Consider the following 25,000-nt stretch of genomic DNA (forward strand, 5'->3'; position numbering starts at 1 on the left):
CTCTAACTCGCGCCTCTCGCTCCTCGAGCCCATGGCACGCTCGCATTTCCCTTGTCCCCAAGCCATGTGGCACCGCACTGGTCTGCAGTCCTCTGAGCACGGCGCCGTTGTAATCTTGCCTTGTTAGCCTCGTACACAGTCTCGCCCACCTCGCGTGCGATGCATCGTGTCAATGCAATTGCATCCTCCTTGATGCTCCGCCAAGTGTGATTTCTACGTGTGTGCCTCTATCCTCTGTGTTGCCCCGTGTCCAATCCAAGCCTCCTCCAACCTTCTCCAACATTTACTCCCCACTTTCTCAAGCTTAGAGAGCGAGAGACGTGTGGCCTGGCATTTACTGGCCCCTTGGCTGTGTTGTCTGGCACATCGTCTCCCTGCAAGCTCTGCTCATCCCTCACTGCGCGCCATGTGTCTTCAGTCTGCTATGGTGAGCCGCGACAAGCCTGTCAGTCCTTGCACACTCTGAGCAGGTCAAATTGGCCATGTGAGCTGGTCGAGCGGCGTGGCACGATGGCGATTACACAAACGACCCTTAGCTACTTGCCTGCGTCTACAGACAACATGCGATGACCAGTAGTTGCGTTCTATAAACGAGTACTACAAAAACATGCTCAACCAGGAGGCTCTGAGAGCCGGGTCGTCGGAGAGAACCTCCCTGTCGAGCATGCTTTTGTAGTACTGGTTCTCGAAGGCGTTGCCGTTGTGACCATATCTGGACATACTTGCAATAATTTTTGCCCAAACGAGGCATCGGACGGTCGGGAAGATGCTGGTAAGCTCCTGCGTTCACAAACCGCTTACATCGTTTAATCGCATCACACTCTCTCAGGATATCGAGGGGCAATCGTTACATCGTTACTCAAATTAAGCGCATCACACTCTCTGAGAAGGTTGTTACTGGCGGTGCAGGGCCGTGAGGACGTTCAGAATGCGCCGGAGAGGCCAGGTCGATGTCCTAGTCTTCACCTCTCTCGCTATAAGATTGCTATGCCAATATATTTTTAAAGTTTCCACGCCAACAAGTGGAGAGAGTGACAAAGACTCTCTACTTGCAAATACAGTCTAGCAATATAAAAAAAGCGATGATTCTCTCATTGACTCGGCTACCAATCAAGCTTCGTGAAATTTCTATGCCAACAAGTGGAGAATCATTGAAGTAAGAATTGGATTGAGAGAGTAGATCAGGTTTTAATATTTCTATGCCAACAAGTGAAGACTTTTTCAACAACGAAGTTTGTAATATTCACTCCGACTTGTGCGGCCCCATGCAGACCAGATCACCGGGTGGTGCCTTTTATTTCATCATCTTCTTTGACGGCTATAGCCTCTGCAATCATGTCTATTTCTTGGCCCATAAAAGCGACACTCTCGCAAAATTTAAAGAATTTCACAAACTCGCCACCAAAGTACAAACAAACCGGGATGCCACTTCAAGTGTTCCGCACAGACGGTGGCGGAGAATTCTGCTTCAAGGCTTTTAGTGACTTTTGCATCTCTCAAGGAATCCTTCATCAAACGACAATCTTGGATACCTTTGAGCAGAATGGCGCTGCTGAAAAGAAATTGCAACCCTCATGGAGGTTGGGCGCACCCTGTTGGCCGAGTCGAATCTACCCAAAACATTCTGGAGTGAGACCGTGATGACTGCAAACTACATCTAGAACATAGAAACACTATGCCGCGATAAGTCAGCCATACCTCATGAAATCTAGACTGGCAAGCGCCCCAATCTAGCACACCTCAAAGTCTTCGGCTATAGAGCACTGGCTCACATTCCTGACAAACACAGACGCAAGCTTGACTTCAAGTCAAGAGCATGCATACTGATAGGCTATGGATAGCCCTTCGGTGTCAAAGCCTGTAGATTATACGACCCCGATCGACGCCAAGTCTTCTACTCCAGAAATGTCGTATTTCGTGAAGATGAACCTTATGGCCGTCTCGCACTTGACCTCCCACTCTCGGCCCTTGTTCGATGTACAGATGAAGAAACCATACCACTCATGCCGCATGCTCCCCCAGGCCAACCTGGTTTGCAAGCACCAATGGCAGCAGCTCAACCAATGAATCAACTCCAACCTCCCCAGGCGCCACCTCCACCACCCCAATGACACCTCAGGTCCCCAACCAATAGCAAAAGCTAGGCCCCTCGTCTAGAAAGGTTAAGCCTCGCAAAATCAATCTCTCTGCCACTATTATGCAAGACTCAGATGCATCAGGATCCTCACCTCAACCATCAGTCGATATACTTGAGGTATTTCCGTGACACCTTGCCATTTCACACACTGGACGACCATGCTGTCCAAATGTTGCCATCACCTCCACGCCCACGGAGATCCAATCGAGCTACATGAGGCACGTATGGACCTCAGTTCTGTGACTCCGAATACTCGTTGGTTGTAGAATAAGGACCCCCCGTTCCGATAGATGCTTCACGAGAAGACCACATCCCACTTTCTTGTGATGATCGTCACGTATGTGGGCATATGCTATGCAACCAAATATGCAGAGATGCCCGTGGCTTGTGTCCAGTGAATGCTTTATAAGTTGAGTTGGTTTGGTTGGAATCCGATTAAGCAAGTAGTTTGCAATGGCTATCACTTCTGCCTAATACTAATTCGGAAGATGCTTCTCACTGAGCATTTCTCTAGAACTGTTTGCTAAAGTACCATTCTTCCTTTTCACTTTTACATTCTACTGAGCAGTATGTGCACATGTGAATTGTCTTCGAATGTCGTGACTTCTGTAAAAGTTCATGAATGCTGAAGACATGTATTCACCTCCTCTGTTTGATCTCATGACTTTGATCTTTTTGGCTGTCTGGTTTTCACCATGGCTTTGAATTCTTGAAATCTAGAAAATACATCAGATTTCTCTTTTAGAAAGTACATACATTTATACGTATCAAATCAAGAATACCTCGTGCTCGAGAGGCTCTTCTGCCAAAATTGGTTTGCTTTCGTTTACCGAAGAAGCATGCTTCACAAACTTTTTCAAGAAACTGTAGCTTTGGAATTCCAATTGCCATATTATGATTTTTGAGCTCTATCAAGCTTTTCAAATTGACATGTCCTTATTTCTTGTACCATTTTGTGGATAGTGGCATCTATTGCAGTTAAGTTGACATGGCATGCAAATCTGGTACTGTAGCTAGTATTCTGAAGCACTAGGTCTACTCTTCATGCAACTCACCTGTTGCAGTTGCTGGCAGAGAAATTGTCTCCACTTTGACATCCGCCTTTCCCTTAGGGTTGCAGTGGCATTTTCAGCCTCCGCCTTGGTTTTTTATTAGCTCATTTTGAGCTGTTTTTTCCTCATACCAAGGATCCTGATTTGCTTGGTCGACTTGAAAACTGCATTCCTCTTTTGAGTTGCAATCAATGTCAAGATATACTTTTTCACTGTGCTACATAATCTCGCTTACAAGGAACATATTCTTAGGTTCATTGGCATAATGACAGTGACTAGAATGTCCACCGTGATGATTTTCTCTTCCACGAAAATTCACTCGATTACTACCCGATTGACCACCTTGGTCGTACTGCTTCTTATAGCAATCTCTTTCATAGTGTCCAAATTATGACAGTAGTAGTTACACTGAATGTTTGACATGTTGGTGGATGCCTTTTCTCGTCCTAGGAATCTTCCTCGATTGGAATGATTTCCTCTTTGCTGATGCTGAGGATGAGGATGATTCTGACTTTGTGTTGATGATGTCCACTTTGCTAGAATGATCTACCTCTGTCTCTGCCTCTGCCTTTGCTTCTATCTAAAGCTGTGAATGCTTAATCATTGGAATGACCTTTGCATGCATGAATGGCCTGAGTCTTGAGTTCTTCACTGAGTAAGAATGACTAGAGCTCTTCCAGTGTCAAATCTTGCCGTTGGATCACAATACTCTAGAGTAGATTCTCATATCCCTCTCCTAGTTCATTCAAGATGACTTGAACCATTTCTGCAAGACTCATAGTCTCTCTTGCTGTTGCGAATTGATTATTGTAATACTTGATATTGAGTACATAAGCATGACCAGTTTCACTGCTGTTGTGGAAACTTTGGTTTATCTAGTTTCTCAGTGTGAGAATACTATGTGTTCTTGGACTCGTAGACAGCTGGGAACATATCCCATGCTTCTTTTGATGTCTTGACTATGTTGCGTTGTCCTAGCATGACATCTTGCACATTTTGCTTGATCAGATGATATGCATACTTGTCTTTCTTATCCCATCCTTCTTGTGCTTGGGCAATGGCAAGATCTGCCATAGGTGCAGAAACTGTTGGTGTAGCTGGAGATCCTGCTACTGGTGCGGTGACAACACGTGGGGTAGAGCTATTGTTGGCTGGATCATCCAATGGTCTAGCTGTAGATCCATAGACATACTCCCATTTGTCTTGAAGTACAAGAATGGTCTCCATTCGATATTTCCATGTGCCATAATTGGAGTTGTCTAGCTTAGGAGATGCCTTCAAATTGAGGTTGCTAGTCGTAGACATGGTGCAAGAAATGTACTCAAAGTGTCTATGAAATCACTGTCTAAATCAACTGCATCAACTAAAATATGAACTGTTGGTGAAGATAGAACTGCAATATATAATCCAATCTGTCACAAGGCTTGTGGCAAATGATGCCGAGAATAGCCAAGAGGCTTTACAAGGCTTGAATAAAGTGCACAATGCCAGAAAATAACCAAATAGGCTTTACAATGATGGCATATGTGTGTGAAATCAAATCATGTGCTATCTGTCCACTGATCAGTCAATCAATATCTCTAAACACTCTGAAGTCTACTCTCACTAAATTGTGAAACATAAGGTTTCAAGTAATATGATGATGTGAAACTGCATGTGAGCATAGGGACTGACTCCAAGTAGGAACTATTTATGATTTTTTTTACATGTTTTTGATTGGCTCCTTTGGAGTTCTCTCCACTATGGATGATCTAATTTACTCTGAACTAGATCTAGACCAACCGTTGAGCAATGAAAAAGTAGCAAATAATTCCTTTTCTTTGTTCGTTTTAGGTGCTGGGTCAGATGCATCGATGTAGAGGCTAATGTGCATGAAGGAAGTGGATTTGTTGGCGAGGCTCAAAAGTGTGTGATACTTGTACCAAAATGTGCAAGTGATGTGACAAGCATGTAGAGCACAAAAAACTGAGCGTTTTTCCTTTTTGGAGCACCCTCTAGTTCTTGTTGGATCAAGAGATCCGACTTGATCTAGGTGGAGGAGCAAAAAGGGTGCAAATGTGCTCAGTGATGATGTGGCACTCAAGGGTGCAAATGTGCTCAGTGATGACGTGGCACTCAAGGTGCAACTATGCTCAATGATGATGTGGTAATCAGGGAGTCACATTTGCAAAAAGGATGCAAATGTGTTCAATGATGATGTGGCACTCAGGGGTTCACATGCAACAACTGTGCCTAGCAAGGGGTGTGCCTGTGGAGCCCTGTGATGAGGTGGTAGGTGTGGTCACATGCATTGTGTACAGTGTTCTTACAGAGGGATAGTGTGCTTGCAAGGGTTAGTGCCACATGGCAGTGATGATGTGGTAGTGTTGACTGGGTAGGTGAGGTGGCATTTTGACTTGTCAACCCTGATGGCATGGCCCTACTGACTTGGTAGTGATGACATGGATGCTGATGTGGCAAGTGATTACCTGGTGTTAGATAATAGATGATGTGGCACTGCCCTGTGTTAGATGACTTGGACAGTCGATGGTGACTTGGCAACTGGAACTGGGTTTGTTGATGTGGTAGGATAGGGTGCCATATGGCACTATTTTAACAAAGCCCAAAGGTTGTGGTCACCCTGAGGATAGGATTGTTGCCACGTGTTGCAAGGATAGTTGATGGTGACTTGGCAAATGGAACTGGGTTTGTTGACATGGTAGGATAGGGTGCAACGTGGCTCTATTTTGACCAAGCCCAAAGGTTGTGGTGACCTTGAGGATAGGATTGTTGCCACGTGTTGCAAGGAGGTTGACGAAATCTATGAAGATTCCATTGGAATCTATGAGATTCTGTTGACAATATCATGAGTTGCTCGTGGCTACGTTGTTGTCTGCTGCTAGCCCATGTGCTAGAGATCACTTGGACGTGCGTGCAACTCAAGTGCTAGAGAAGGCGGTGAGACTTTGCTTTTGGGAGTGGCTCGTTTGAGCTTTATGTGCAAGTTGGCTAGAGAGGGTCCGTTGGTGAAGCTTTGTTGGATCGTAGGCATCTATTGGTGATGCTTCGTTGGCTCATTGGTGGTGGCAAGAGCCAGTAGCTAGGAGAACTCTCACACCCGTGGATGGCTAGCCGATGCTGCTACAGAGGAGGGGCTGACGGCTATTTACATTCTAGTCATCGAGCCTCTTGCTATGCAGAGTAGCAAGCTGATGTGAGCTATTGTTGAATTATGCATTTGAAGCCATCATGAGACTTAACAGCTTGGAGTCGACTCATTTGGAGATTAGTTGATGTTGAAGAACACTTGCCTTCTAAGCTCTAAAGGATGGAGATAGAAATCTTGTCACACAAAACACCAAAGAGACTCTCTCTCACAATAGAAGAGATGAAATGGAAGAGAACACTCAATCTCACAATGAATTGAATGGAGTGAATAACTCTCCCTCTCAATGAACAAAACGGAATGAATAACTCTCCCTCTAAATGAACGAAAGTATGTTAGATAGAAATATCTTCCAATGAATGGAAATCTTTCATCAATGGAATGAAAGCATGAAGCTCAATCTCTCAATCAATCACACTCTCTCATACAGATCACAATGCCTCAGCGGAAGGAAAGGGAGCTCTGATACCATGACAAAATATGAAGAGGGGAGAGGAGAAGAGTGGAGATGAGGAGAGAGGGAACAACCAGAGAGTGCCCCACAAATGACTAACTGTACACTAGATTTAGTTGAAATTGTAGAACATATACAAACCCTTTTAGGGTTAGGGTTAGGGCATCTAACCCTTTCCTTTATAGCACTCTATTGGGATATTGCTATGCACATATGATCACATGATGTTGAGCATGGTTTCTCAACAAGTGTATACAAACTTTCAACACCAATATAAAGGTTTTGCCTCTTAATGAAGCTAATAGGAAAAAATCATCCATGCTATTGACTTGAAGTAGTGCCTTATGGAGGCTTTTTCTAGACAAGTTTAGCTAAGATATAGAAAGAAGATAATTTTCTAGCTAGCGTGACATATCTTTCCAATTTGTTGTGAGGTTATCATACCACTTGCTCATTCACTATTTGTATGTATTTGGAACTCTGCAAATACCAAAGTTGAAGATTATTAAATTTGAATCTATTTGCAACAATTGTAAAAGTATCAAGTGGAGACAATATTGAATTTCATAGACACAGCATCCGGTTCCAGGATACTCCTAAATTACATTCCTGGTGTTGTTGCAGATATTTTTTCTTGGGACTTCGAGATAATAAACTAGATAAAACTTAGGAAAGTTGGAAGCACAACCTAAAATTTAATACCCAAATCAAGTATTCCTAAAGCTATCTTGCTATTCGACATACTTGACGATGGTTGCTTTGCTTTCCCTGCAGCACCAACTGTGTGCCATCATCATGAGCAAGGCTGATGGCTATAGGAGGAAAGTATTGTTACATTAGATTCCTTGTTGGTATACCAAAAACTTCATTGTAGCAAGGACATTGTTGTAGAATCCAAGAGGCTTTTCCCGATCACAATCATGACAGAGAAGCAAATACGTGTTGAGATATCGAGCTCCACTCGCGATATGCTAGGGTGACTATTGTGTATTTATGTCACCGACTTGTTAGCTGGAGATGCGGTTGGTACACCGCCCACGAATAATAGCTGGATGACAGCTATCATTATCTACTCTAGTTTGTGGCTCAGTTAGTATGCCACCTTAGTTAGTTGAGTTTGGTTTGAGACCCACATATAGGGTTCTTCTAGTTCTTTGTACTTGAGTCCTTTTGGCTTTCACAACTAAGAAGAGGAAAACTGTTTTCAGCCTCCACCTTCATGTGAGAAAGCCGCAAGTGAGACTCCTTCCCTCTCTCCCACAATCTTCACATGGTATCAGAGCCTTGTTCGTGGTAAGGAGCTCAAGAAAGCAAGCCAAGTTCGTGGTGTCCTGGTAAGAGGACCAGTGTTGCTTTCCTATTTCAAGTTTGGGAGCAAATCTCTGCAGGTAGCACAGCCAGAAGTGCAGGAGTGCACTGTTTCAGATTGAGACGCCCTTCACGGTGTGGCGAGAGCGCAGTATATGCTGCGGGCATGGGCGAAGCCCTCAGTGACTTTATTTTTTTGATTTGAGGCCGTTTCGGGGCCTGTTTTGAAGGCGAAAGTTCTTCGCAGGCACTCAGAAAAAGGCCCTGTTTTTTGCTGTGCGACCACTGTGCAGCTAGTCGGTGGAAAGGTGCCGCAGAAATTGCATCGTATGCCTATGTGCAGAGATATTGGGAGTTGCAGATTCATGCCTATTGCCTGTTGATGCAAAATCGTCACTAGGAAGTGACTGTGTGGTGAAATACCACTTTCGTCAGTTTTGCAGTTCTGCCCGTGTGAGGCAAAAGCTGTGTTTTTTGCAGTGAGAGAATATTTTACAGTGTTCTGTAATGGCATCTGATTCTCTTTCACAGAATGTCACTGAAAAGCTTGACAAGAACAACTTCCAGGCATGGAAGTTTAGAATGACGAATTTCTTGATGGGAAAAGGCTATTGGGAGTTCATTACAGGAAATGAAGAAGAACCTATTCTTCCTAATGTTCCCAGTCAACAGGAAATGCAGGCATTCAAAGGATGGCATGAGAGAGCCAGGAAAGTTATGTACTGGCTGTCTATCAGTATTTCGGACTCCATGATTGTGCATATATTCAGGATGCAAATACGCCAAAGGAGGCATGGGATACTTTGGCAAAAATGTATAGCACAAATACGCAAGCCAGGAAAATGCAACTCTAACAGGATTTGCACAATGTGCAGAGAGAAAATTTGAGCATAAATGACTACCACATGAAAGTGAAGAAAATTGCAGATGCATTTGCTTCCATTGGGTCGCCAGTGGATGATGATGATTTGGTCTCTGTGACCTTGAATGGTCTAGGAAAGGATTATGCACAGTTCCGGACATCCATTGCCGTCCGTGAAAAATTTCTTGATTTTGAGGAGCTGATTGCTCTTCTAATTTCTGAAGAGCAGAGAAATGGTGGTGCATCTTCTTCAGCAGGAACTTCAAAAGAAACTGTCTTCTACTCAAATGCTGGCAGAGGTAGAGGCAGAGGTAGAGGAGGCTAAAGAAATGTAACTTTCTGTTAACATGATACTCCAAAGTGTCCAGCATGTATTGCACCAAGTAGCAACACATGATCAAGTAGCAAAAGGAACTTAATGATGTTGTCTTTTCAACTTTTAGCTTGTGTGTGGTTGTTGGCTTTTCAGCTTTTAGCTTGTGTGTGCTTTTTACCCCCCTCCAACATGGCTATAATTCAATTCAAGGGCTCCACTCCCCCTCCATGCTTGAGCTCTCCCTAGAACGATTGCCTTGGCTTCCTTCAGGTACAAGTCTTTAAGTCACTTCAAGCTTTTCGATCGCTCATCCAGGTCTCACGTGCTCATTTGTGAGCAAGGCACTAAAGCTAATTTGCCTGTTAACTGCTGAAGTCGTTGCCTGAAATAAAAATTGCTATCCAAAAAGCCGTTTGCTAGAAATGAACCTATACAAAGGGTATCGCGCAACGGAAAACTTAAGAGCGTTCTAGGAATTACATGCGGAAGTGTTTAACTACGGAATCCAAAACTTCTTTACTTTATGGGTACTTCACAACCATGAGTGTGTGCAAGCCAATAAATAGAGAGAGATAGAATCTACAAAAGGTATATTTCCGTCCACAACAGGACAAAATACAAAAGAGAGATCCAGATCTGTGGTTTTTTTATCTTACCAAAAGTTCTCCTACTATCACCTTGGCACCTCTAGATCCCTGAGTCCGCGTGCTCCTCTTTGAGCTCCTATACCCGGATGCCCTTTTTGTGGTGGATTCCCTTTGAAGTTCTGCCCCCTCCGTCCTAGACAGCTTTGCTATCCTCCATGGTGGCTTCCATTTGCTAGGTCCTTTGTGCTGCCCACATGGCAGCCCCATCCTTACATGTTTTCCTCTATGGATCACCCCTCCGATGCACTCCTCATTTGGGGGCTCACCCTATTCCAATAGGCTGTTTGGGATGTGTTTAAGATCATGACCTTGGTTTTGCCCAAGTTGAGGTTTAGATCATGTGTATCACAGAAAGATTGGAGCGCATCCAAATGCCGATACCTTAAAAGAATAGAAAAAAGAGGTCGCATGAAAGTTTAAGAGGGAATGGATACTAAAATGGTCGTTTCTAACCATTTATGATCAGTGAAAGATGTGGTCTTTAAATGTGAGTAGTAAGAAGAGCTAACGTTCAAGGATCTTGGGATAAAGGGCATAGATACACAACTCTCTTGGTTGACCACCATTAAAAGGAGAAAGCTATGGCTTGGATAGACTTGCAAGCCACCAGGTTAGTGTATAAGAAAGGAGTGAACCTGTGGCTACACATGTAGGATGCTAAGAGTGCCTACTGGACATCAGGAACTTGGTTGTTGAGAGACCAATATGGGTTGTGAGATAGAGAGGTGGCCTTGATCAATGGAGTGTTGGTGAATTTCCCTAAGGGGCGACCAACAAACTATTTTCCTTCGACTAGATGGAGGGTGAACCAATGGAATTTGGGAACGACTAGGTTGAGAAAGACCACTGCCATGCCAGTTTACAGGAGCATCATGGCTGAGCAAACTCTATGGGATAACTTGAATGAAAAATAGACGATGAGACGGTCACCAAAATCATGGAGGCAAAGAATTGTTAGCATTTAAAGAGAAGTCAATCACAAAAGGCTAGCTTCTTTATTTGGAAGATTATGCATAAATGATTGCGGAGAATGACTAAGTGATCAAGTTGAACCCATTCTGTAATGGCAATGCTTTCTTTCCATGTGGCAAAGAAACCAAGTCCCAAGTCTTATTCTTCATAAGTGAACTCCTTTTTAGCAATATTTTATGATGATGATGTCTGATTGGAAAACACATAACTAAAATGTTTCTAAGTAGTCTGAATACATAGATTCTGACTAGTTATATGACACATTTGAATTTCATAAGCCCCAGTTTCACTTGGCTCATCAAATCAAACCCCTTAGTTGCGAAAACCGTAACTAATCAATATCTTATGATGCGTGTGTCGGTTTGAGGTGAAATAAAAAGAGACTTTCTTTTTTGAGGAATTATGTGTGGTGAGATAGTGTTTTTTGAGAAAAGATAAAGGACTTTCTTTGTAAACTTGTCATTTTTTATCTTAATTAAAAAGAATGTATTGGGTCATATCTTTAGATTGGTGTGTCGAAATCTTTGCAATCATGAGTTGAAACGAGAGGATGTAAAGAGGAAGTTTTTGTGTTTTTCTGAGTATTTTAAGTTCCAAGTGTTTAAAGAAATATAGGAATGGTTTTTAGAGGTGTTTTGGTTCAAACTTGATAGATACATAGATGAAGAAATGAGCATCTAGTTATGGTGCAGCATTTGACCAATTCTGTGACAAGTGCAGACAAGTGCAGAAGAACAAAATGATGTGTGGTATGTTGACTCAGGTGCGTCAAACCACATGACAGGTCATGCAGAATGGATGCAAGAATGTAAGGAAAATGGAAAAGCCAGGATTTGTGGAGACTGGTGATGATACTGCACATCCTATTGTGCAGATTGGCAAAATTCCTTTGTCTATGCAGGATGGGAAAAAGAAATACTTGTCTGATGTATTTCATGTCCCGAACATCACCAAGAACCTGGTTTCTGTTGGTCAGATGGTTGAGCAGGGCTTGTAGGTCAGATTTAATCCTCATGGATGCTTTGTTGAGGATATGAAAAATAATGGTCGCTTGATAGCAAAAGGAAAGAAGAAGGGCAGGATGTTTACGTTGGATGCAGACATGCCTAAATTGAGTGCAGCAATGTTTGCACATGGGACCGGTGTAGTTGCAGATATTGATATCTGGCACAAACGCATTGGTCATGTTAATATACAGCGACTTAAATCAATGCAAGCCCAAAATATTGTTGCAGGACTGCCTAAATTCAAGGTTGCAGAAATGCACAAGGTTTGTGAAGCCTGTCAATTTGGGAAACAGGCAAGGAAACCTTTTCCTAGGCATGTTCAAGAGAGTAAAAAGCCATTGGAATTAATCCACTCTGATGTGTGGACTACAAAAGTTGCATCTATTGGAGGCTATCACTATTTTGTTACATTTATTGATGACTTCAGCAGAAAACTGTGGGTGTATTTTATGAAAAAGAAAAGTGAAGAGTTTGGGCACTTCAAAGCTTTCAAAGCTATGGTGGAAAAAGAAACAGGCCTGCAAATAAAATGCCTAAGGTCAGATGGAGGGGGAGAGTACCTCTCAAATGAGTTTGCAAGGTTCTTGCAGGAGCATGGTATAAAGCAGCAATATTCATGCAATCATACCCCATAGCAAAATGGAATTGCAGAAAGAAAAAACAGGCATATTGGAGAGGTATCTCGGGCTATGCTAAATGAAAAAGATCTACCAGATTATTATTGGGCTGAAGCAGTTGCTACAGCAGTCTATATAATGAACAGGACTCCCACTGCAGCAATACATGGCATGACGCCAGAGGAGATGTATACTGGTAGGAAACCAGATATTTCTCATTTGAAGATTTTTGGTTGCATTGCCTATGTCCATGTGCCAAATGAGTTGAGGTCCAAGTTGGATCCAAAAGCTGAGAAGTGCATCTTTATTGATTATTCTCTACAGCAGAAAGGGTATAGATGCTACAACCCTTCTACACGTAAGTTCACAGTGAGAAGAGATGTTGTTTTTGATGAGATGAGCAGCTGGTATAAACCAGTAAATGTGATGATTGATGTAGATGCACAAAATGGTAATGCTGCATAGAATGCATAGCAGCAATCACAAAATATCAGTGGACCTAGAGTGTTCTCTACCAGTGGTTCACATACTTCGCCATGGACAGGCAGATTGAGATCAGGAGAATCCCCTCAAAGCAATGCAGAGAGTGGTACGCAGGTATCACGAAAAGGAAAAGAGAAGGTAGATCAGCCCATGTTTGATGTGAATGCAGATCACTCTTATGTGGATGGTGAATCCAGTGGCTCAGAACAGAGCATTGATGATGAGTTGGGTATTCCTTCTATTGTTACACCTGGAGTAAGGAAGACCAGGGATGTTTTGAGAGCACCTGGAAGTGAGCCTATTTTGTGCAGGTCTACCAGGGTTAGGTATCCTGTGGATAGGCTGAAATATGATGGATTTATAGCCATTCACTATGCCTATATGGTCAAAGTGATACAGGAACCAGAACCCACTTCTTTTGAGCAAGCCATGGGAAATGAAAAATGGGAGAAAGCCATGGATGAAGAAATGGATGCCTTGGATGCTAATGCTACATGGGAATTGGTGCCTTTGCCTAAAGGCAAGAATGCAATTGGTTGTAAGTGGGTTTATAAGATCAAGCACAATGCAGATGGTTCTGTGAATAGATACAAGGTAAGATTAGTTGTCAAGGGGTATGCACAGACATATGGCATTGATTATGAAGAAACTTTCAGCCCGGTTACAAGGATGGCAACCATAAGAGCAGCCATTGCTATGGCTGCATCAAAGGGATGGTCTTTACATCAGATGGATGTAAAGAATGCCTTCTTGCATGGTGATTTGCAAGAAGAGGTCTTTATGGAGCAGCCAGCAGGTTATGTTCATGCTATTCATCCTGAGTTTGTTTGCAAGTTGAAGAAAGCCTTGTATGGCTTGAAGCAGGCACCTAGAGCATGGTCTGACAAGATAGGACAGTATCTTGTCACTATTGGCTTTCAGATTTCCAAGGCAGATTTCTCACTCTATGTGAGAAAAACAGAGAAAGGGATTATGATTAAATCCTCATGGATGCTTTGTTGCGGATATGAAAAATAACGGTCGCTTGATAGCAAAAGGAAAGAAGAAGGGCAGGATGTTTACGTTGGATGTGGACATGCCTGAATTGAGTGCAGCAATGTTTGCACATGGGACCGGTATAGTTGCAAATATTGATATCTGGCATAAACGCATTGGTCATGTTAATGTACAGTGACTTAAATCAATGCAGGCCCAAAATATTGTTCCAGGATTGCCTAAATTCAAGGTTGTAGAAATGCATAAGGTACGTGAAGCCTGTCAATTTGTAAAACAGGCAAGGAAAGAATTTCCTAGGCATGTTCAAGAGAGTAAGAAGCCATTGAAATTAATCCACTCTGATGTGTGGACTACTAAAGCTACATCTATTGGAGGCTGTCATTATTTTGTCACTTTTATTGATGACTACAGCAGAAAAGTTTGGGTGTATTTTATGAAAAATAAAAGTGAAGTGTTTGGGCATTTCATGTGAAGATAGTGGGAGAGAAGGTAGGAGTCTCATTTGCGGCTTCCTCACATACACAATGGGGGAATACACACAAAGGTGGAGCTGAAAATAGTTTTCCTCTTCTTAGTTGTAAAAGCCAAAGGAACTCGAGTATAAAGAAATGGGAGAACCCTATATTTGGGTCTCAAACCAAACTCAGCTAACTAAGGTGGCATACTAACTGAGCCACAAACTAGAGTACATAAGGATAGCTGTCATCCAGCTATTATTCATGGGCGGTGTACCAACCGCATCTGCAGTTAACAAGTCGGTGACATAAATGCACAACGGTCACCCTGGCATATCACGAGTGGAGCTCGATATCTCAACACTCCCCCTCGAGCTCAATCCCAATTCCTGCACACCAAGCAGGTCTCTGATGAACTTGCGCAGCTTCTCTGCACCCAATGCCTTCGTGAATATGTCAGCTACCTGATCCTCTGTGCTAACATAAACTAGATCAATAAGACCTAGCAAAACCTTCTCCCGCACATAGTGATAATGCACCTCAATGTGCTTTGATCTAGCATGATAGACTAGGTTATTTGTCAAGCGTATACTGCTCATGTTGTCACAATAAATGACAATTGGCCCATTTATAGACTGATGCATATCATAAAGTAGCTTATGCAACCAAGCTACCTCACATGCAGCCATTGTTGCACCCCTGTACTCAGCCTTTGTGCTTAACAAGGCAACTATAGGCTATTTCTTGCTGCTCCAAGTGGCTGCAGCACTCCCAAAAGAGAACACATATCCATTGGTAGATCCTCTTTCAGAAAGACTACCAGCCCAATCAGCATCAGTGTATCCATGCAACTGTATCTGAACCCTAGTCTCATAAAATAGTCCATATTGCAATGTGGACTTCACATACTTGACTATGCACCTAGCCGCATCCAAATGCGGTTTCCTTGGAGCATGCATAAACTAACTTTTCAATCCAACATCATAGCTCAAATCTGGCCTGGTAATACTCATATAAATCAAACTTCCTACTATGCATCTGTACATAGTAGGGTCTTCCAGAAGCTCACTTGCATCTACGCTCAGCTTCACATTCTGCTCCAAAGGAACTAAGATAGGCTTACAACCTGTCATCCCATATTTTGACAGCATGTCCAATCCATACTACCTCTGCAAAAGCCGTATCCCACTTGGTGGTCTAATCACCTCAATGCCCAAGAAATAACCCAGCTCTCCCAAATCCTTCATCTCAAACGTCTGCTTCAATAGCATTTTCACATGAAGGATATCTTCATCACTATCACCTGTGATGATCAAATCATCAACATAAATGACAAGCAGCATAATACCTTTCTTTGTTTTTCTCACATAAAGTAATCTGCCTTGGAAATCTGAAAGCCAATAGTGACAAGATACTGTCCTATCTTATAAGACCATGCTCTAGGTGCTTGCTTCAAGCCATACAAGGCTTTCTTCAACCTGCAAACAAACTCAAGATGAACAGCATGAACATAACTTGGTGGCTGCTCCATAAAGACCTCTTCTTGCAAATCACCATGCAAGAAGGCATTCTTTACATCCATCTGATGTAAAGACCATCCCTTTGATGCAGCCATAGCAATGACTGCTCTTACGGTTGCCATCCTTGCAACCGTACTGAATGTTTCTTCATAATCAATGCCATATGTCTGTGCATACCCCTTGACAACTAATCTTGCCTTGTATCTGTTCACAGAACCATCTGCATTGTGCTTCACCTTATAAACCCACTTACAGCCAATTGCATTCTTGTCTTTAGGCAAAGGCACCAATTCCCATGTAGCATTTGCTTCCAAGGCATCCATTTCTTCATCCATGGCTTTCTCCCATTTTTCTTTTCCCATGGCTTGCTCAAAAGAAGTGAGTTCTGGTTCATGTATCACTTTGACCATATAGGCATAGTGAATGGCTTTAAATCCATCATATTTTAGCCTATCCACAGGATACTTGACTCTCGTAGACCTGTGCAAAATAGGCTCACTACCAGGTGCTCTCAAAACATCCCTGGTCTTCCTTACTCCAGGTGTAACAACAAAAGGAATACCCAACTCATCATTAATGCTCTGTTCTGAGCCACTGGATTCACCATCCACATAAGAGTGACCTGCATTCACATCAAACATGGACTGATCTACGTTCTCTTTTCCTTTTCGTGATACCTGCATACCACTATCTGCATTGCTTTGAGGAGATTCTCCTAATCTCAATCTGCCTGTCCATGGTGAAGTATGTGAACCACTTCTAGAGGACACTCCAGGTCCACTAATATTTTGTGATTGCTACTGTGAATTCTGTGTAGCATTACCATTTTGTGCATCTACATCATCAATCACATTTACTGGTTTATACCAGCTGCTCATCTCATCAAAAACAACATCTCTACTCACTATAAACTTACATATAGAAGGGTTATAGCATCTATACCCTTTCCACTGCAGAGAATAACCAATAAAGATGCACTTCTCAACTTTTGGATCCAACTTGGACCTCAACTCATCTGGCACATGAACATAGGCAATGCAACAAAAAATTTTCAAATGAGAAATATCTGGTTTCCTACCAGTATACATCTCCTTTGGTGTCATGCAATGTATTGCTGCAGTGGGAGTCTTGTTCATTATGTAAACTGCTGTAGCAACTGCTTCAACCCAATAATAATCTGGTAGGTCTTTTTCATTTAGCATGGCCCGAGATACCTCTGCAATATGCCTATTTTTCCTTTCTGCAAGTCCGTTTTGCTGTGGGATATGACTGCATGAATATTGCTACTTTATGCCATGCTCCTGCAGAAACCTTGCAAACTCATTTGAGAGGTACTCTCCCCTCCATCTGACCTTAGGCATTTTATTTGCAGGCCTGTTTCTTTTTCAACCATAGCTTTAAAAGCTTTGAAATGCCCAAACACTTCACTTTTCTTTTTCATAAAATACACCCAAACTTTTTTGCTGTAGTCATCAATAAAAGTGACAAAATAATGATAGCCTCCAATAGATGTAGCTTTAGTAGTCCACACATCAGACTGGATTAATTCCAATGGCTTCTTACTCTCTTGAACATGTCTAGGAAATGATTTCCTTGCCTGTTTTCCAAATTAACAGGCTTCACATACCTTATGCATTTCTGCAACTTTGAATTTAGGCAATCCTGGAATAATATTTTGGGCTTGCATCGATTTAAGTCGTTGTAGATTAACATGACCAATGCGTTTATGCCAGATATCAATATCTGCAACTACACCAGTCCCATGTGCAAACATTGCTGCACTCAATTCAAGCATGTCCGCATTCAACGTAAACATCTTGCCCTTCTTCTTTCCTTTTGCTATCAAGCAACCATTATTTTTCATATCCTCAACAAAGCATCCATGAGGATTAAATCTGACCTGTAAGCCCTGCTCAACCATTTGACCAACAGAAACTAGGTTCTTGGTGATATTCGGGACATGAAATACATCAAATAGGTATTTCTTTTTCCCATCGTGCATAGACAAAGGAATTTTACCAATATGCACAATAGGATGTGTAGTATCATCACCAGTCTCCACAAATCCTAGTCTTTTCATTTTCCTTGCATCCTACATCCATTCTGCATGACCTGTCATGTGGTTTGACGCACCTGATTCAACATACCACACATCATTGCTTTCTTATGCACTTGTCATAGAATTGGTCATGTGTTGCACCATAAACAGATGCTCATTTCTGTCATCACCCTCTCTACTAGAAGATGCATATTTTCCTTGCTGCAATTTTCCATTCATGATGTCATTCTGCTTTTTATAGCAGTCTTTAGCCATATGACCCATTTTACCACAGTAGTAGCATTCAACATTGCTGTTTGCATTTTGGCCTCTCTGCCATCCACCATGATGTCTTTGGATCCCCCTGCCTCTAGAGTTACCACGTCCTCCTCCATAGGACTGATTTTCTTGAGTTTATTGCATATTCTGATTTCTACCATGGCCTCCAGATTGGCTTGCTCTACCTCTACCTCTACTTCTTCTAGCATTTAAGTAGAAGATAGTTTCTTTTGAAGTTCCTCCTAAAGAATATGCACCACCATTTCTTTGCTCTTTAGAAATTAGAAGAGCAAACAACTCCTCGAAATCAAGAAATTTTTCACGGACGGCAATGGATATACGGAACTGTGCATAATCCTTTCCTAGACCATTCAAGGTCACAGAAACTAAATCATCATCTTCCACTGGCCAATGGAAGCAAGTGCATCTGCAATTTTCTTCACCTTCATGTGGTAGTCATTGATGCTCATATTTTCTCTCTGCACATTGTGCAACTCCTGCTTGAGCTGCATTTTCTTGCCTTGCGTATTTCCGCTGTACATTTTTGCCAAAGTATCCCATGCCTCCTTTGGCATACTTGCATCCTGAATATGCACAATCATAGAATCTGAAATACTGAAGGTAGCCAATACATAATTTTTCTGGCTCTCATGCCATCCTTTAAATGCTTGCATTTCCTATTGATTGGGAACATTAGGAAGAACTGGTTCTTCTTCATTTCCTGTAATGAACTCCCAATAGCCTTTTCCCATACGGGAATTCGTCATTCTAAACTTCCATGCTTGGAAGTTGTTCTTGTCAAGCTTTTCAGTGACAATCTGTGAAAGAGAATCAGACGCCATTACAAAACACTGCAAAATATTATGTCATTGCAAAAAACATAGCTTCTGCCTCACAAGGGCAAATTCTGCAAATCTGACGAAAGTGGTATTTGACCACACAGTCACTTCCTAGTGATGATTTTGCATGAACAGGCAATTAGGATGATTCTGTAACTCCCAATATCTCTACGCACAGGCATACGATGCAATTTCTACGGCAACTTTTCACCGACCTGCAGAGCAGTGGTCGCACAGCAAAAATAGGGCCTTTTTCTTAGTGCTTGTGGAGAACTTCCGCCTCCAAAATGGGCCTCGAAATGCCCTCTCACCACACCATGAAGGGCATCTCAATCTGAGACAATGCACTCTTGCACTTTCCGGCTATGCTACCTGCAGAGATTTGCTCCCAAACTCGAAAAAGGAAAGCAACACTGGTCCTCTTACTAGGACACCGTGAACTTGGTTTGCTTTCTTGAGCTCCTTAACACGAACCAGGCTCTGATACCATGTGAAGATAGTGGGAGAGAAGGTAGGAGTCTCACTTGTGGCTTCCTCACATACACAATGGGGGAATACACACAAAGGTGGAGGCTGAAAATAGTTGTGCAAGCCAAAGAAACTCTAGTACAAAGAAATAGAAGAACCCTAGATGTGGGTCTCAAACCAAACTCAGCTAACTAAGGTGGCATACTAGCTAAGCCACGAACTAGAGTACATAAGGATAACTGTCATCCAGCTATTATTCATGGACGGTGTACCAACCGCATCTACAGCTAACAAGTCGGTGACATAAATGCACAATGGTCACCCTGGCATATCATGAGTGGAGCTCGATATCTCAACATTTCAAAGCTTTTAAAGCTATGGTTGGAAAAGAAACAGGCCTGCAAATAAAATTCCTAAGGTCAGATGGAGGGGGAGAGTACCTCTCAAATGAGTTTGCAAGGTTCCTGCAGGAGCATGGCATAAAGCAACAATATTCATGCAGTCATACCCCACAGCAAAGTGGACTTACAAAAAGAAAAAATAGGCATATTGGAGAGGTATCTCGGGCCATGCTAAATGAAAAAGACCTACTAGTTTATTATTGGCATGAAGCACTTGCTACAACAGTTTACATAATGAACAGGACTCCCACTGTAGCAATACATGGCATGACGCTAGAGGAGATGTATACTGGTAAGAAACCAGATATTTCTCATTTGAAAATTTTTTGTTGCATTGCCTATGTTCATGTGCCAGATGAGTTGAGGTCCAAGTTGGATCCAAAAGCTGAGAAGTGCATCTTTATTGGTTATTCTCTGCAGCAGAAAGGATATAGATGCTATAACCCTTCTACTCGTAAGTTTACAGTGAGCAGAGATGTTGTTTTTTATGAGATGAGTAGCTAGTATAAACCAGTAAATGTGATTGATGATGTAGATGCACAAAATGGTAATGCTACACAGAATTCACAGAAGCAATCACAAAACATTAGTGGACCTACAGTGTCCTCTACCAGTGGTTCACATACTTCGCCATGGACAGGTAGATTGAGATCAGGACAATCTCCTCAAAGCAATGTAGATAGTGGTATGCAAGTATCACGAAAAGGAAAAGAGAAGGTAGATCAGCCCATGTTTGATGTGAATGCAGGTCACTCTTATGTGGATGGTGAATCCAGTGGCTCAGAACAGAGCATTGATGATGAGTTGGGTATTCCTTCTATTGTTACACCTGGAGTAAGGAAGACCAGGGATGTTTTGAGAGCACCTGAAAGTGAGCCTATTTTGCGCAGGTCTACCAGAGCTAGGTATCCTATGGATAGGCTAAAATATGATGGATTTATAGCCATTCACTATGCCTATATGGTCAAAGTGATACAGGAGCTAGAACCCACTTCTTTTGAGCAAGCCATGGGAAAAGAAAAATGGGAGAAAGCCATGGATGAAGAAATGGATGCCTTGGAAGCAAATGCTACATGGGAATTGGTGAAGTGTTTGGGCATTTCAAAGCTTTTAAAGCTATGGCTGAAAAAGAAACAGGCCTGCAAATAAAATGCCTAAGGTCAGATGGAGGGGGAGAGTACCTCTCAAATGAGTTTGCAGGGTTCCTGCAGGAGCATGGCATAAAGCAACAATATTCATGCAGTCATATCCCACAGCAAAATGGAATTGCAGAAAGGAAAAATAGGCATATTAGAGAGGTATCTCGAGCAAATGCTACATGGGAATTGGTGCCTTTGCCTAAAGACAAGAATGCAATTGGCTATAAGTGAGTTTATAAGGTGAAGCACAATGCAGATGGTTCTGTGAACAGATACAAGGCAAGATTAGTTGTCAAGGGGTATGCACAGACATATGGCATTGATTATGAAGAAACATTCAGTCCGGTTGCAAGGATGGAAACTGTAAGAGTAGTCAGCTATGGCTGCATCAAAGGGATGGTCTTTACATCAGATGGATGTAAAGAATTCCTTCTTGCATATGGTGATTTGCAAGAAGAGGTCTTTATGGAGCAGCCACCAGGTTATGTTCATGCTATTCATCCTAAGTTTGTTTGCAAGTTGAAGAAAGCCTTGTATGGCTTGAAGCAAGCACCTAGAGCATGGTCTGACAAGATAGGACAGTATCTTGTCACTATTGGCTTTCAGATTTCCAAGGCAGATTTCTCACTTTATGTGAGAAAAACAGAGAAAGGTATTACGCTGCTTGTCATTTATGTTGATGATTTGATCATCACAGGTGATAGTGATGAAGATATCCTTCATGTGAAAATGCTATTAAAGTAGAAGTTTGAGATGAAGAATTTGGGAGAGCTACGTTATTTGTTACGCATTGAGGTGATTAGATCACCAAGTGGGATACCGCTCTTGCACAGGCAGTATGGATTGGACATGCTGTCCAAATATGGGATGACAGGCTATAAGCCTATTTCAGTGTCTTTGGAGCAAAATGTGAAGCTGAGCACAGATGCAAGTGAGCTTCTGGAAGACCCTACTATGTACAGACGCATAGTAGGAAGTTTTATTTATATGACTATTACCAAGCCAGATTTGAGCTATGCTGTTGGATTGGTAAGTCAATTTATGCAGGCTCCAAGGAAACCGCATTTGGATGCGGCTAGATGCATACTAAGGTATGTGAAGTCCACATTGCAGTATGGACTATTTTATGAGACTGGGATTTAGATACAATTGCATGGATACATTGATGCTGATTGGGCTGGTAGTATTTCTGAAAGACGATCTACCAGTGGATATGTGTTCTCTTTTGGGAGTATTGCAGTCACTTGGAGCAGCAAGAAACAGCCTATAGTTGCCTTGTCGAGCACAAAGGCTGAGTACAGGGGTTCAACAATGGCTGCATGTGGTAGCTTGGTTGCATAAGCTACTTTATGATATGCATCAGTCTTTAGATGGGCCAATTGTCATTTATTGTGACAACATGAGCAGTATACACTTGGCAAATAACCCAGTCTATCATGCTAGAACAAAGCACATTGAGGTGCATTATCACTATGTGCAGGAGAAGGATTTACTAGGTCTTATTGATCTAGTTTATGTCAGCATAGAGGATCAGGTAGCTAACATATTCATGAAGGCATTGGGCATAAAGAAGCTACGCAAGTTCAAAGACGTGCTTGGTGTGCAAAAATTGGGATTGAGCTCGAGGGGGAGTGTTGAGATATCGAGCTCCACTCGTGATATGCCAGGGTGACCGTTGTGCATTTATGTCACCAACTTGTTAGTTGCAGATGCGGTTGGTACACTGCCCATGAATAATAGCTGTGGATGATAGCTATCCTTATGTACTCTAGTTCATGGCTCAGTTAGTATGCCACCTTAGTTAGCTGAGTTTGGTTTGAGACCCACATAAAGGGTTCTTCTATTTCTTTGTACTAGAGTTCTTTTGGCTTTCACAACTAAGAAGAGGAAAATTGTTTTCAGTCTCCACCTTTGTGTGTATTCCCCCATTGTGTATGTGAGAAAGCCGTAAGTGAGACTCCTTCCTTCTCTCCCACTATCTTCACATGCCAAGGGGGAAAGCACATCTCAATCAAAGCCAAGACATATGCGAGGCACATCAAGAATAACTACATGTCGGCAAGGGAGTTTTAAGTACTTCAACCTTGTCACTAACACCCCTTCTAATGCTTGCACTTCTTGTAAGAAGATTATCTTCTTCATGAGACAACTACAAGTAGCAATTACCATTGCATCAATCATGATCTCATTGGCCATCAACCCCACACACAATATAAAAATTTATCAGAAATGCGTGGAGTGTTCAAATTCCATCAAATTACCGAAGCTATTTGCAGGCTCAATAATGAAATTCAACAATGGCACCAAAAACACTGTCAAAGCTAAATGCAGTCAAAGAACACCTAGTGTCCTTAAGGATATCAAATTTGCACTAATTAGGGAGCTGAGCTATGAGGGACAGTATGGTCTACGAGGAGGTGTGATAAATGTGATGGCAAGTGTGGAGAGATCACAACAAGTGTTACCACGCTTCTTGAGCAATGATGCATGCTTGTTGGTGGGCATTAAATGCATATTAGAATACAAACACTATTACTTAAGTGGTCTGGTGCGGCCCTTGCTAACAATGAAAGCGCTTCAAGAACTCATCTGAATACCTCTGTACATGATGCAGAACAAGGTAGTCTTCAGCCATGATTGGGTCAATCAGATTACTTCAATGCAGGCAATGCTGCCAGAAGATCCTACACCTAGCACTACCACACACGATCTTGATTTTGATGATGCATTGGACACAAACACACTACTACACGGGCTTTATGCTTCCCAACAAGCACTCCTATTTCAAGGAATGTGCTTCTTGAACCTATTTTTTGGTGAGAGGAGGGCATACCATGAATATGCAATCACAATTACCAAACTCTTACATAGTGGGAGCTACTGTACGAAGATAGATGATTTGCTCAAAACATAGCAAATATGTTATTTAAAACAATGAAGATACTAGCCTTGAAGGTATTGTCATCTACTTTGATACACCCACAAAAAGCTCAGTTTTACAGGAAAAACACCTATGAGCAAAATATTTCTACCAGAATACAAATATCAAACAAATTTTAAGCTCAAGAATGGGCCACAAGGACTTTGAGGAGCTACGCACATTGCCGGACTACAAAGACAGGTTAAAGAAAAATATATTTGTGATGAAATGATAGCTCAACCCTCCAAATTTCTTTGTCACCTTGACCTATGGTGAGACATGCTAGCCAAGCTTTCTCCAATGCTTAGAAAAGCTAAATCCACATATATGCCAACAAGAAGATAGTGATAAATCACTACACACGCATCACCTTTTTAGCTTAAACCCAGTCACAATGGCATGCTATTATGTTCATAGATTCCAAGCAATCAAGGGCGAGTTGAAAAGAAACAAGAGACTTCTCGGTGAGGTCCTAGACTTCTTCTTCATTCATAGAGTCCCAACATCATGACAGTTAGCATGATGACAGACTAATATGGATCAAGGGTGCTCTAAAGATTGGGCAATCATCCATGACTAACATAAGTTTCTTCATCAAGGCCATAATTTTTGTAGGTGAAAGTATACTTGATGACACTTTGCATAGCACCCAGATGCATCACCCTCACAAAGGTTTTTATTTTTTTTTTTAAAGATGTAGATTGGGTTCCCCAAGCCCCCATCCCAAAAACATACATTCTTCTTCTGCAGGAAGAAAGAAAAGACCCCAACAGCATAGACAACAAAGAACTAGCAAAGAGAATCAACACAGCATTGGAAATCTTGGAACATGACACACCTATTTCCTTTGACGAATGTTTGGCACTTTTGGACATGCCCGAGGAGGTCTACATTGAAGAAATTTTAAGCTCAATTAAAAAATGATCCTAATGAAAAGAGAGCCAA

Source organism: Dipteris shenzhenensis, chromosome 5, assembly GCF_047967505.1.
Source record: "Dipteris shenzhenensis isolate YYH24624 ecotype China chromosome 5, Dip_SZ_1.0, whole genome shotgun sequence".
In the NCBI taxonomy this organism is placed as follows: Eukaryota; Viridiplantae; Streptophyta; class Polypodiopsida; order Gleicheniales; family Dipteridaceae; genus Dipteris; species Dipteris shenzhenensis.